The 12,770-nt window shown below is 36.6% G+C and overlaps 1 pseudogene; it reads right to left on the bottom strand.

Annotated features, from left to right (window-relative positions):
* Positions 1-3,450: 3,450 nt before the first annotated feature.
* LOC101692418 lies at positions 3,451-3,978 on the bottom strand (annotated as a pseudogene).
* Positions 3,979-12,770: the final 8,792 nt, after the last annotated feature.

The raw sequence follows: 12,770 nt of genomic DNA, 5'->3' as shown, positions 1-12,770 counted from the left end.
GTTTTGGGAATGCCACCACTCAGGGCACAGAGATTGGTCCACAGGTGAGTGTAAGGACTTATTTAGCAAGAGGCTTTCATTAAAGTTAAGCTGTCCCTTCTCCCCTTCCCCCAGGGGATTCACTTAAAAACAAGTCCCCAGAAACCAGCTCCAGGTAACAAAGCTCAGGCCAGGTGGAGACATCTGATCAGTGTGTGGGGGGGGTGCATACTGTCTTCCTGGTTACCAAGGAGTATGGGTCCCACCCTTTGGGAGCCTTTTGGGCGCCAAACCCAACCAAGGTGATAGGCTGGGTCAAATGTCTACTAGGGTAAATTGTAACTCAGTTGGTCACCTAGCATCACTATGGAGTTTCCTGTGTGTGTTACAATCTCATTGGCCACCTGTGCATGGCCAGGCCCAACCGCATGGCCTTCGCCCTTAAAAGTTAGTCTGTGAAACAGGGAAGGGTCGCCCTCTCTTGTAAGAGGTGTGTCCCCGAACGTTCGGTTAGATTCTTGATGCTTGGCACGAAATAAAGCTTTGCTTGACCTTCACTTTATATCAGTCTTGTTCCTTTAATCACGGACCCATTATGTGGGCATAACAGTGAGCAGATTACCAAATAGTTACACCACGAGAGACATTGATTATTCTTGTATTTATTTTTTAGATAACTTTAATGAAATGTTTCTACCATTCCAAACATTATTGCAAGTGATTGGCATGGAAGAAATTGTTTAATTCTTGCAACAACTTTATGAGCTTTAATACTATCATTTTATAGTTTGAGAAACTGAGGCTCAAAGGTATTAAGTTGCTTGCCCAAGGTCATACAGCTTTTAAGTTGCAGGACTAAAATTCTAAATAATACTGGCTCAAGCTGCTTTCTCTTAAACAACTTATGATATTGTTTATCTTCTAAAATTATAAATTATAAGCACTGCATAAGCCTAAGCATGGTAGGGATCTTGCTTTGAAAAAAAGACCCAACAGGATGAAAGCACAGCCAATAAAATAATAAAATAACAACAACAAAAACAATAATAATAATGGTATAATAATAATAATAATATATATATATATATATATATATAGAGAGAGAGAGAGAGAGAGAGAGAGAAGCTCCACAATAACATTGAGCATATCTCTACCACTCGATCTTCGAATAAATTGCAGTCATTCCCTCTTTCTTTCTTTTTTTTTGGGGGGGGGCGTGGGCAGGCTGTTTCTTCCCCAGTAAGTATAGACAAAACAGTTACTATCATGTGATACCCAGAATCTTTTGCTGTCATTGTGATAGTCTAATATCACATCAAATGATTGTTTTGAGAATTAACAAGTAGGGTAAATGGGTCTCCTTCCTGGAAGTTGCCTCAGGTGTTTACTCTTTTCCTTTACTTCCCTCATTCTTCCATTCTGAGAGCCTTCTATTGACATGAGCTGTAATGATTCACATAGATGAATGAATTCAAGTGAGGGAAGTAGAACCTCTAATTACATCTCAGAAAGTATTACATAGTAAAAGACAATCACCCATGGCTACTTTTATGCTCCACTGCCATGAAAGCATCACTTAGGCATCTTCAAAATGCAAAGAGAACTCCACCCTTTCTATTTCAGCACATCAAAGGAGTCAGTTTGCAAACAGCAACAGAACTTATGCAGAACATTCCCACATGCAAACTTTATTCCCATACACATGTTCTGTGTTCCCCTTCTCTACTTCCCTACAAGCTCTCATCATGCTCTCACTCTCCACCAGCTGTTCAGCAGTTCCATTACTGCTCTGGATAGTAATTATAGAAAGGTATTTCAAAGTTTTCAGTAAAGTGCTTCTTTACCAAAAGGGAGAAAAAAATATGTCACTGTTTTTTGCACTTTATTTCTTGTAGCATATAAATAGAAGTGCCTAAATGGGACAAGCTAAAGAAATAGTGAAGAAACAACAAGCCAGAGTTGTTTTTGCTCTCAGCACCCACTAACATCCAGAATACTTCTTACTTACCTGGCAAAATCTCTTAAACACAAAGCAGTATCCAAAGATGATATTTCCTTTGTCTGGGATGAGAGTCTGGTATTTATTCTTCAGCAGTTCCCGAAGCTGTGACAAAGCATGACATTCTTTAAATGCAACTCTATTGGCTCTTAAGGACCTTTAACTGAATGTCTGATACCAACTAACTTTAGTCTTTAGAATTTTTTCTTTTGTCATGTATTTTTTCTTCCTTATGATTTTTTAATTGAAAAATTGACTCACAATATTATATTAGCTTCAAGTGTACAACATAGCGACTCAAGAATTCTGTACATTATGCAGTCATGTTCATCATGTTCAATTATGGTCATCACCATGATAAGTGTAGTGACCAGTTCTCCCTGTCCTATGTTAATACAATAATATTGACAATTTTGGACTATTCTTATGCTATATTCTTCCCTCCTGTGCCTTGCTTATTTTATAGCTGGATGTTTGTATCCCTTAATCTCCTTCACCTACTTTGCCCATTCCCTCTCTCCTCTTTCACCTTGGGCAAACATCAAAACACCAATTTGTTCTCTGTATTTATGAGTTTGTTTCTGTTCTGGTTTTTAGATTGGATATATAAGTGAAATCATATGATACTTGTCTTTCTCTGACTTATTTCAGTTAGCATGATAGCCTCTAGGTCTGTTCATATTATTGCAAAGGACAAGATTTCATTCTTTTTTATGATGAAAAAATATTCCTTTCCTTAAATGAAACAAGATGGGATCGGGAGGGAGACAAACCGTAAGAGACTCTTAATCTCACAGAACAAACTGAGGGTTGCTGGGGGGAAGAGGGGTCGGGAGAGGGGGGTGGGGTTATGGACATTGAGGGGGGGGTGTGCTGTGGTGAGTGCTGTGAAGTGTGTAAACCTGGCGATTCACAGACCTGTACCCCTGGGGCTAAAAATACATTATATGTTTATAAAGAAATAAAAAAAATTTAAAAAAAATTCCATTCTTTCTGTATATGGCATCTTCTTTATCCCTTCATTTATTGATGGATGCTTAGGTTGCTTCCATATTTTCACTATTACAAATGATGCTGCAATAAACACAAGGGTGCATATATCTTTTTGAATTAGTGTTTATTTTGTTTGTTTGTTTTTCTTCTTTGGATTAAATACCCAGCAGTGGAATTATTGGGTCATATGGAATTTCTGTTTTTTTAATTTTGGGGGGAAACTCCATACTCCATTGCACAGTGGTTGCATCAGTTTATATTCCCACCAACAATGCATAAGGGCTCCCTTTTATCCACATCCTCACGAAAACTTGTTTTTTCTTGGCTTTTCATACTAGCCATTCTGACAGATATGAGGCTATATCTCATTGCGGTTTTGATTTTCATTTTCCTGATGATGAGCGATGTTGAGCATCTTTTCATATGTCTCTTGGCCATCTGTTGGTCTTTGAAAAAATGTCTCTTCAGGTCCTCTGCCATTTTTTTTTTGACACATTAACATTCTTAGTTTATTATTCCTCTCATGAAAAATCTGCACAATCACCACAGATAAAGCCACTGCAGCATCTTTACTCCTTCTGTTGTCCAATCTCCAGCTCACTTTTTGCTAGCACCAACATTGGCTTTCGCAGTCCCCCTGACTTTCCTCATTCCGTTCTTGCGTTCCTTTCGCTGTTTTCTTGAGGTCTTTTTCTTCTCATAAAGAGCATGTCTTGCAAGTCTATGTTTGGGTTCATTTTCTTTGCATAATCCAAGAAATCATAAATCATGCCAAAGCCAGTTGTCTTGCCACCACCAAAATGGATCTGAATCCAAATACAAATATGACATCTGGTGTGGTCTTGTACATTTTGGCTAGTTTTTCCCAAATTTCTGTTTTAGGTACTGTTGCCTTTCCAGGATGAAGGACATCAATAACCATTTGTTTGCGCTGACGTAGTTGGTTGGTCATGAACTTCCTGGTCCGGATAGTTACTGTGTCGTTCATGATGGCGGCCGAGCTTCAAACAACCGGAGAGGAAAAGACTCCTCTGCCATTTTTTGATCAGATTGTTTTGTGGTGCTGAATTGGGTGAGTTCTTTATATATATTAGATAGTAACATTCTACCAGATATATCATTTGCAGAATATCTTCTGTTGAGTAGGTTGTCTTTTTGTTTTGTTAGTGCATCATTTCCTTCTCTGTGGAAAAGCTTTTTAGTTCGATTAGTCCCAATATTTGCTGTTGTTTTTATTTCCCTTGCCTGAGGAGACTTATCTAAAAAAAAACGTTGCTATGGCCCATGTCCAAGTGATTATTGCCTATGTTTTCTTTTCTACTCTTATAAGAATGTAGACTCACATAGAGCAAGATAGACCATAACCCTTTCTTAATTTCTGTGACTCTGTATATTTTTTTTTTTTTTACCAGTTGAGGCCAAAGTTTAAATTACCTTTGTGACTCTTTGGTCTGAAACATTGTGGTTTCCCACTGAGATATAATTCTTTAAGTACTTTCTTATAATTGATTATATTGCCATATGTACTTTTATTTTGAAATTTAAGTTTTATAAAGAAAAAAGTTATTAATCTTTTACTGAAAGTTTTTTTTTTTAAGATTTTATTTATTTATTTGTCAGAGAGAGAGAGAGAGAGGGAACACAAGCAGGGGGAGTAGGAGTGGGAGAAGCAGGCTTCCTGCCGAGCAGGGAGCCCGATTCAGGACTTGATCCCAGGATCCTGGGATCACGACCCAAGCCGAAGGCAGATCCTTAACGACTGAGCCACCCAGGTATCCCTGAAAGTTTTTGATTAAACACTTCTTTTATTTTTTTCTTAATGTAATTTTTGTAGACATTGGTTTGAATTTTTATCAATCTCTGAGGTTTGAAACAACATTGTCTTTAATTACAGGGATATCAGGTGCAGCCACGTGGTTTGTGTGATAACTTCATTTATACCTTTTTTCAACAAAATATCAGTTTCTGTTTCTTCAGTTTCTTTATGGAGGCAGCTGCTTTAGTCTTATGTAAATCAGTACACTGAGTCAATCGAGAAGGATTCACTTTGGATCCTGCTTTAAACTCCCAGTTCTGCAGAGAACCATTAGGAATTGTTGACAATTGCCAGTAGTTGAAGTTTTTGAGTGAGTGAGTCACACACAGTATATTCAAACTGCAATCGGAAATACCAGCTCTGTTGATTCTATACCTAGCATCATCCCCCGTATCACATTACTCACCACTCTTGTTTATTATATCCGTAAAATATCACTTGAGTCCATCCCATGACCTAGTGCAGGTACTTGTCATCTTTCTTCCTGAAGTTTTAACATTTTATGTGTTGGGGTCGATTCCGCGTTAAAACATGTTAACCCCCTGGGCCTGCCTGGGCCTACTTAGCCATAGTGACTCCATGTTGCCTAGGTACACATTTTGTTGTCTAGAAAAGTTACTGCTCTCCGTTCCAGGTAACTGTTACTAAAACACAACACCTAAAACAAGGTAACTCTTACTAAAACACACACCTAAAACAAGGCCAATTCCAGGTAACTATTACTAAAACACATACCTAAAACAAGGCCATTGATAACCGTTACTAAAACACACAGGTAGGAGACATCCAATCAGCCAAAGCCACACATGCAGATGTCTGCGATTGTGCCCAATAAAAACTAGCCTGTAAGACCAAGGGGCGTCGCTCTCTTCGGAGGCAGCCCTGGCCGGTCAGTCTGACTTCTAATGCTTGGCATAGAATAAAGCTTTACATAACTTTCACTTTGTCTCAGCCTCATTTCCCTGGCCGGTCAGCCTAACTTCTAATGCTTGGCATAGAATAAGGCTTTGCGTAACTTTTCTCAGTCTCGTTCCTTTGATAACGGACCCAACATATGTAATATGCATGCTTCCATTCTTTTCTACCCCCATCCAATCCATTCTCAATATTGCTGACCTAGTTTTTTTTTTTATTAAGAAAATATTTGCAAATAGTTCTCTCGAAGAACCTGATGATACTCTTTGGAGAAAGATTGTACAGAGTTGGGGGCAACAGGTTGTCCACTCCTGATTTCTATGCTAAACCCTTGCAGACATGTAATAGGGCCTTCCCTTTCTTGAGAGTTAATTACTCATGAATCTTTCATGTTACTTCATGGCTAGATATTAACAGCCAATTTGCTGATATTTATTTATATTCCAGTATAGTAAAAATAGAGATGTCTAGAGATCCCTAGAGAAGTTTCACTTCCATCTCAGGATAGTAAAGACAATATCTCTCTTTACAGAAGAGAATATTTAAGTTACCAGCATCTGCTGGGTAAAACCCAGGGTTTCCTAGTCTCTGGTTTGCTCTCTTCTAACACATTCCCACTGTGTGTGCATTCAACATGTGGCCCTAATTGTGTGGCTGTGTAGGAACAGGGGGTCCATGAACCAGAACTAAGGTAGTATTCTGGCGATTGTCATTTTTGTCAATAATAAGCAGCCCTCGTTCCTCTGACTTAGAGGTTTTATGCTTTTCTGCTAGCATATATGAAACTAAACAGAAAATTTGCTACAGCATATCTAAATTACTAATAAACATCAACATCACAAGTAGCTTGAAGAATAGAAAATAATCTGAAGATTAGTAATACAAAATATGTTTTTAAAAGATTAAATACTGCCAGTGGCAATGATTCTGGGAGAAAAAATCATCTGTTGCTGGTGGTTTTAGGAATTGTTATAGCCTTTCATTGGAAAATAATTGAAATTGAAAATTGACATAGTTGCTTTTGATAGTCTATTCCATAAAAATATTACATCAATAAATGCCTACTAAAGCATTGTAGTGAAGGAAGAAAGGTAATGCCCTTCCACTGACAAATGGTTGGATCTACTATCGTGCAGCCAATTGGGAAAGACTTAATTTTACCTTCTGACTGGGAGAGAATTTCACAGTGCATTCTTGACTGCAAAAGTGGGTACACATGACCATAGGACACTGGTTTTTTTTTTTTTTTAGATAAACACTAACAAATCCTATATATGATTAAATATATATGTGTATATACATAATTATATGATTATGGTAAAATACATTGAAGGACATCTATGAGGTTACTACCATTGGGTGTGAAAGAGTGAAGAATGGGGAAAGAATGGGAAAAATAAGACAAAATAAAAAAAGATGTCTATAATAAAAATGTCATGTATTATATAATGTGACATATGTAAATTCCTGCTAGCATATAATAGGATGTATTTTAGTGTCTTTCCTGTGGTCTCAGCATTCTGGGCTTTATCCTCATAGGTAAGGATAATGAATTTTAAGAACTCCCTAAAAAAAGGATCTAGACACACTCTTGTGGGACTAATAGTGGCTAAACTAGTTCAGTGATTGTCACTGCAGCATGCTACATAAGAGAGGCTCTTTAGTAGGAACAATGATTCAAAGAATTTGAATTGCAAGGAACTTGAAAGCATAGAGAGTACTTGGTAATGCCCCGTCTTTCTCTAAACCACAGTTAGGGGAAATGGACCCTGAACATCCCACTCAGAGAGATTATCCTGAGAGTCTGAAATGTTATCTTCAGACTCATTGTGGAGCTGGAGTTTTAAGCTATTTCTTGGTAGAGCATGGAGAATGCCCTTAGATTTAGAGTGTGTGGTCACTGGGCCTCATTCTCACCTAAAGATTGGGAACTCCCGCCAACTGGTGTGAAAAGAGAAAAGCCATTGGCAAAAACTTTTTGACTTGATAGTGGGGCTAAGATACAGCAACTCTGGCTTTAGTGTATGTTGGCTTAATACTATCTTGAAAGGAGTTTGCCAGCTAAAGGGATTTTTGTAGAAAGAGTCTATGACTGGGTATATTGCCAGAGGCAAGGCCTGAGGGACCCTTGTGAAAAGCCAGGAAGACTTTTGTCTGGTGCCCTGCAGGAGGGCTGTGAATTCAGGTGAGGGATCCACAAATACACATTCAGACACAGAGAGAGGGATGGAGAGAGATGGTACTTGAACATTTAGACACTTGAGGTGGAAGGTACATATATACAGGCAGCCAACAAAGATTAATAGTTAGCCCCAGTGATTGAAACACTCCCTCCCTCCATTTTAAAATTCTAATCATAGTATAGGGAGGAAAAAGACTGAAAGTAAAAACCATGCTTACTGTCTCTTTACTGTTGTTTCCTTGTCTGGGGAGAGAAAAGAAATCTTAAATTGAATATAGGATAAAAACACTCTTTTAGCTTAGACTAGACATTTCATTGCCTAAAAGTGACTGTTAAACTTTGAGTTCTGACCACATTGCTGACAAGGGCAGGGAAGTAAGAACCATCAGAGCTGCTTCCAAGTGAAAAATGAAACTCCTGATTTTACCCTATTGAGTTCAGCATATTTTTATAAAATAGGGCATTGGGGAGTTTGTTTAGTATGCTTCACATATAAACATACACATGTATAGAAATTGGGTGCTGACATATGAATGTTATAGCAAATAAATCAAATGTATAAATGAATTTCAGGTTTTTTCTTTTTTTACATGAAAGCATAGTTCCATTCATTGATAACCTGAACTTAGAATTAGAAGTTTGTATTTATCTTTCTTTTAAAACAAATGTATTTTCTTTAGGCTTATCTGTAACTGCAATTATCCAGACACCAGCAAACCTCTCACCCAACACACACACACACACACATGCATACACACACACTCAAGGGAGAGGTCTTCTAGACACCAACATTAAGTTTCTGATAGACCTTCTCTGCAAAGATGCAATTTGTATGAGTCTCAATCAAAAAATATACAAAGGCTGAAATATTCAAATATGCAGCACAATCAAGAAACCACACAGCTGATTGTTAAAATATGCAGCGTGTGGAGTAAATCCCATTAAAGACAGTTTTAGAAACTAAAGTATGTTTGAAAATTAGTAAAATAAGTGATTTCGTTTTGTCAAGTATATTCAAATATTTCAAAAGATACAAGAACTTGTGAGGAAAGATACAAAACATTCAAACTCTCTTAGCAGAGGAAAGCCTGCCCTCCATCTGAGGGCGTGGGCTCCAGTGTGGGGAGAGCAGCGAGTGAGAAGTGGAGTAAAGGGTGGGGCCCCAGTGTCACAGACCTTCTTTTGAAAATCTCAGAAAACTAGAGCATGGCACAGTGAATATCAAATGCTGAGATTTGTTCTTCCTTCATTCCCTAGAGGAATAGAATTTTAGTCTACTAGAAAAGATATAAGATGCCTAGGGGATAATAACTAAAGTAGAGAAAAGGAGGTGTTTTTGCAAAATTGGCAGAAATTGCCTTTTTATCTTCCAAGAAAATGTTGTGAGGCAAAACTGTCAATTTAGCACAGTTTTGCTTTAAAATCATCCCCTTACTTTGTGCATTAATTTTTAAAACTTTTCTTCTCCCACAAAGAATAACACTGTACCATTGAAATATTAGAGTTTATGCTTATGTTATGTAGCATGATTATGCGACATTAATCATTTCATGTATCTTTACTTAATATAAAAAGGAACACTTTAAAATATTTATTTCGTCTCCTCTTTCGGCAAATTCGGCTTCTGATGGGAAGGGATATGGCTGGTTTCACATAAGCAGGCACTGTGCAGCCTTTTCACAAATGTGCAGATGGTTAATTGGTAATATCAAGTAGTCTTTTGCACAGATGGGGGAATAAAAATGATTAGTGGAAATTACACAGGAAGATTCATTCAGATCATGGCAAATGTAACAGTGGAGGAGTTATGGTTTATATTTGTGAACGGAAATAAGGCATAAAGAAATTGGCCTATCAAAAAAGCTATAATCAATTCAGTGATCAGTACCCAGAAGTCCTATAACATATTAAACTTATGGTTGTTTTAGAAATACTTAGAAGGCTACAATTTAGCTTTCTTCTTACTCAGACTTTTCCCTCAACTGATTGTGAAAACATTTATTAGTAATCATATTCTCTCAGCAACAATAGTTTGGCTTACAAACACCTTTGGGAAACCTTACTCATTTTAAGTTTTCTAGTTCTTTCCTTAATGTCTGAGCTACCCAACTTGTAGCGACGATGTGAAGGCTATCATGGAGTTTATGTAAAACAAACAAAAGTGTACAGATACATCTATGAGGATTTTTACTTTGCCTCAGGTCAAGACTTATCTGAGTTCTTTCAGTTTGTATTCTGTAGAGTGACCATGTTTGATTGCCCATGTTTATTTATTTCTCATCTATTCCTGGGATTTTAATTTTAAGTCATTTAAATATGTTGAGAAAATAGAGAGAGAATCCCCATGTTAAAAGTTTGGAAAGATGACCAACCTTACTTCTAAAATATTTCTTAAATGTAAAGGTCAGTGGGTGTTATTTAGAGAACTAGGGGTATGTTTTTATTGGCATCTTTTTTTAAAGAAAATGAGATAAATATTTAAACTCAAGGTCAGTATAAATTGATTTTGTTCGTTTTTAGGCTACTAATCCATATTTTATTGAAACCATTTTTATAAAGTTTTAGTTCAGTTTCAGTGTGCTTTATGGCAATATAATGTAGTGTTCTTGAGAGCTTCTAATGCAAGGTCTTTCAAAGAGCAATTTAAACACCATTTAGAAGCGTAATGGAAAAATAGCTCATTCACAATGACAACAAAAGTGTAGTATCCCCAGGTGTAGACTTTTAAGAAATCCTCAGGCAATATGTGAAGAAAATGATAGCCTTTTCTACAGTCACACGCTAATGAAGTTCTGTGTTTTTTGGAATGAAGTTTTGAAAATACAGGCATGCATTGTCTTAGAGAGGAAGGCACAATAAAGATGTCAAATTTCTCTAAATATTTCTCTAGATTCAGTGCAATTTCAATTCAGATTCTAATGGGATTAGGTGAAACTTGATTAAATGGTTCAAAAGATCATCTTTAAGAATATAAAAAAAGAGATTATTAGAAACATCCTAAGAACAAAATAGGACTGGAGCATGCCCTTTCAGAATTTCAAATGTATTAGGGAACTAGAGTTAAAAATAAGTGTGTAATTCTAATTCAAAAATAGGCACATTAATCTATGGACCATAGCAAAGAATTAAAAAATTGATTAAATAAAAATGAGAATCAAGTATATAATAAACTTTAAGAAGAAGAATTGCATAATTAATAAAGGAAAAAATTATGTTTTTAAAAATTCATTCAAAATTATTGAACATTTTAATCTCGAATACATGCCAGAAGCTGCTCAAGTTGCTAAGAGAGAGAAAACTAAAGAAAAGAAACAAGGCCTACACCCTGACAGTGTATAAATCCAGGAGAGAGAAAGCAGACAATGAATAATAAATAAATATATGGTATGTCAGTTAGTGACAATGTTACGAATAAAGAATAAGCGAAACAGAGCGTGACTGTAGGATGGAGCTATGCTGTCTTATAGAAGGTGACCAAGGAAGTTGTTCTCCTAAGTGGCATTTGTACAAACACATAAGATACTTTTTGTATGAAAAGTTGGCAAAAATGAGAAAAAAGAGACAGCATTCACATAAAGATATGGGAAAAGAGGTAGTTTCATGTGCTGTTGGTGAATGTGTAGAGTGATTCAGCTTTTCTGCTATGGATTTTGGCGATACGTAGAAGATTCTTTTCATTAAGGAGATAAACAACCGGCAAGGATCCCTGTTGAAGAAATTTTTATATTGAAATAAAAAGGAAATAGCCTCAAATTTATTAAAAGGGAGTGAGAAAATAAAATTATGGTATATCCAAAGAGGGAGAGGGATTATGTACCCATGGGGAAATAGATAAAATGCTTTGTTTAATAAGAAAATGTCATAATAATATGTTGGAAGTACAATATAACTCCATGAATATAAAGTTACATATCAATTCGTATTTCTTCCTCCTCCCTCCTACACACACACACATGCACAGCTTAAAGGTGACTCATCAAAATACTAATATAGATTGCCTAAGGGAGAAGGAATTTTAAATGTTTTTTAAGACCTTTTTTTATTGTTACAATTATTTAGAGGAAGCATATATTATTTTATAATGTCATATAAAGTAATTTTGTTTTCAAACACTATAAATATCAATTCTGTAGTAGTTATGAAGAAGTTATTATACTATTAAACAAGTTAATTAATGTAATTTAAAAAATAAATTTCAAGCAAAGACTGAAAGTGAAGTAGAAGTGTGAACTGAGAGTAATGCTGTGTTCTGTGACAGGGACAATGGTAAAGTCAAGCTGTAAGATACAGGTGGTCATTTTCTCTCCATGTTACCTTAAGTCAGCTAGGAAGAAAGGAAGACCCTTAAAGTCAGTGTCCCTAATCAGAGTATCTATAAAGAAGGGCAAGAGTGTGAATAAATCCTGAGCAGGGAAAGTCCTCAACTGATTTCCTAACGGAAGGGATTCCCTTTCTTCTCAAAGTCTTCCCTTCACCCCTAGTACCATCTTTCTACTGGAATTAGGTAGGTATAGAGTTCACAGGAGTAATCCCCTTGAAGAAGACTTCATTGCAGGGGCGCCTGGGTGGCTCAGTGGGTTAAGCCGCTGCCTTCGGCTCAGGTCATGATCTCGGGGTCCTGGGATCGAGTCCCGCATCGGGCTCTCTGCTCAGCAGAGAGCCTGCTTCCCTCTCTCTCTCTCTGCCTGCCTCTCCGACTACTTGTGATTTCTCTCTGTCAAATAAATAAATAAAATCTTTAAAAAAAAAAAAAAAAAAAAAGAAGACTTCATTGCATTCTTATTGAAACATAGTATTAAAGGTTTCTGTCAAAGAAATCATGCAGGAAAAAGAAGAAAGATGATAAAGTTCCTAACAGTTAAAGTTTTGTGCAGTTAAGTACAGTT

Source organism: Mustela putorius, unplaced genomic scaffold (genome assembly GCF_011764305.1).
Source record: "Mustela putorius furo isolate JIRA1106 unplaced genomic scaffold, ASM1176430v1.1 tig00000640_pilon_pilon_pilon, whole genome shotgun sequence".
Taxonomy (NCBI): Eukaryota; Metazoa; Chordata; class Mammalia; order Carnivora; family Mustelidae; genus Mustela; species Mustela putorius.
This window is presented reverse-complemented; position numbering and strand designations above follow the sequence as displayed.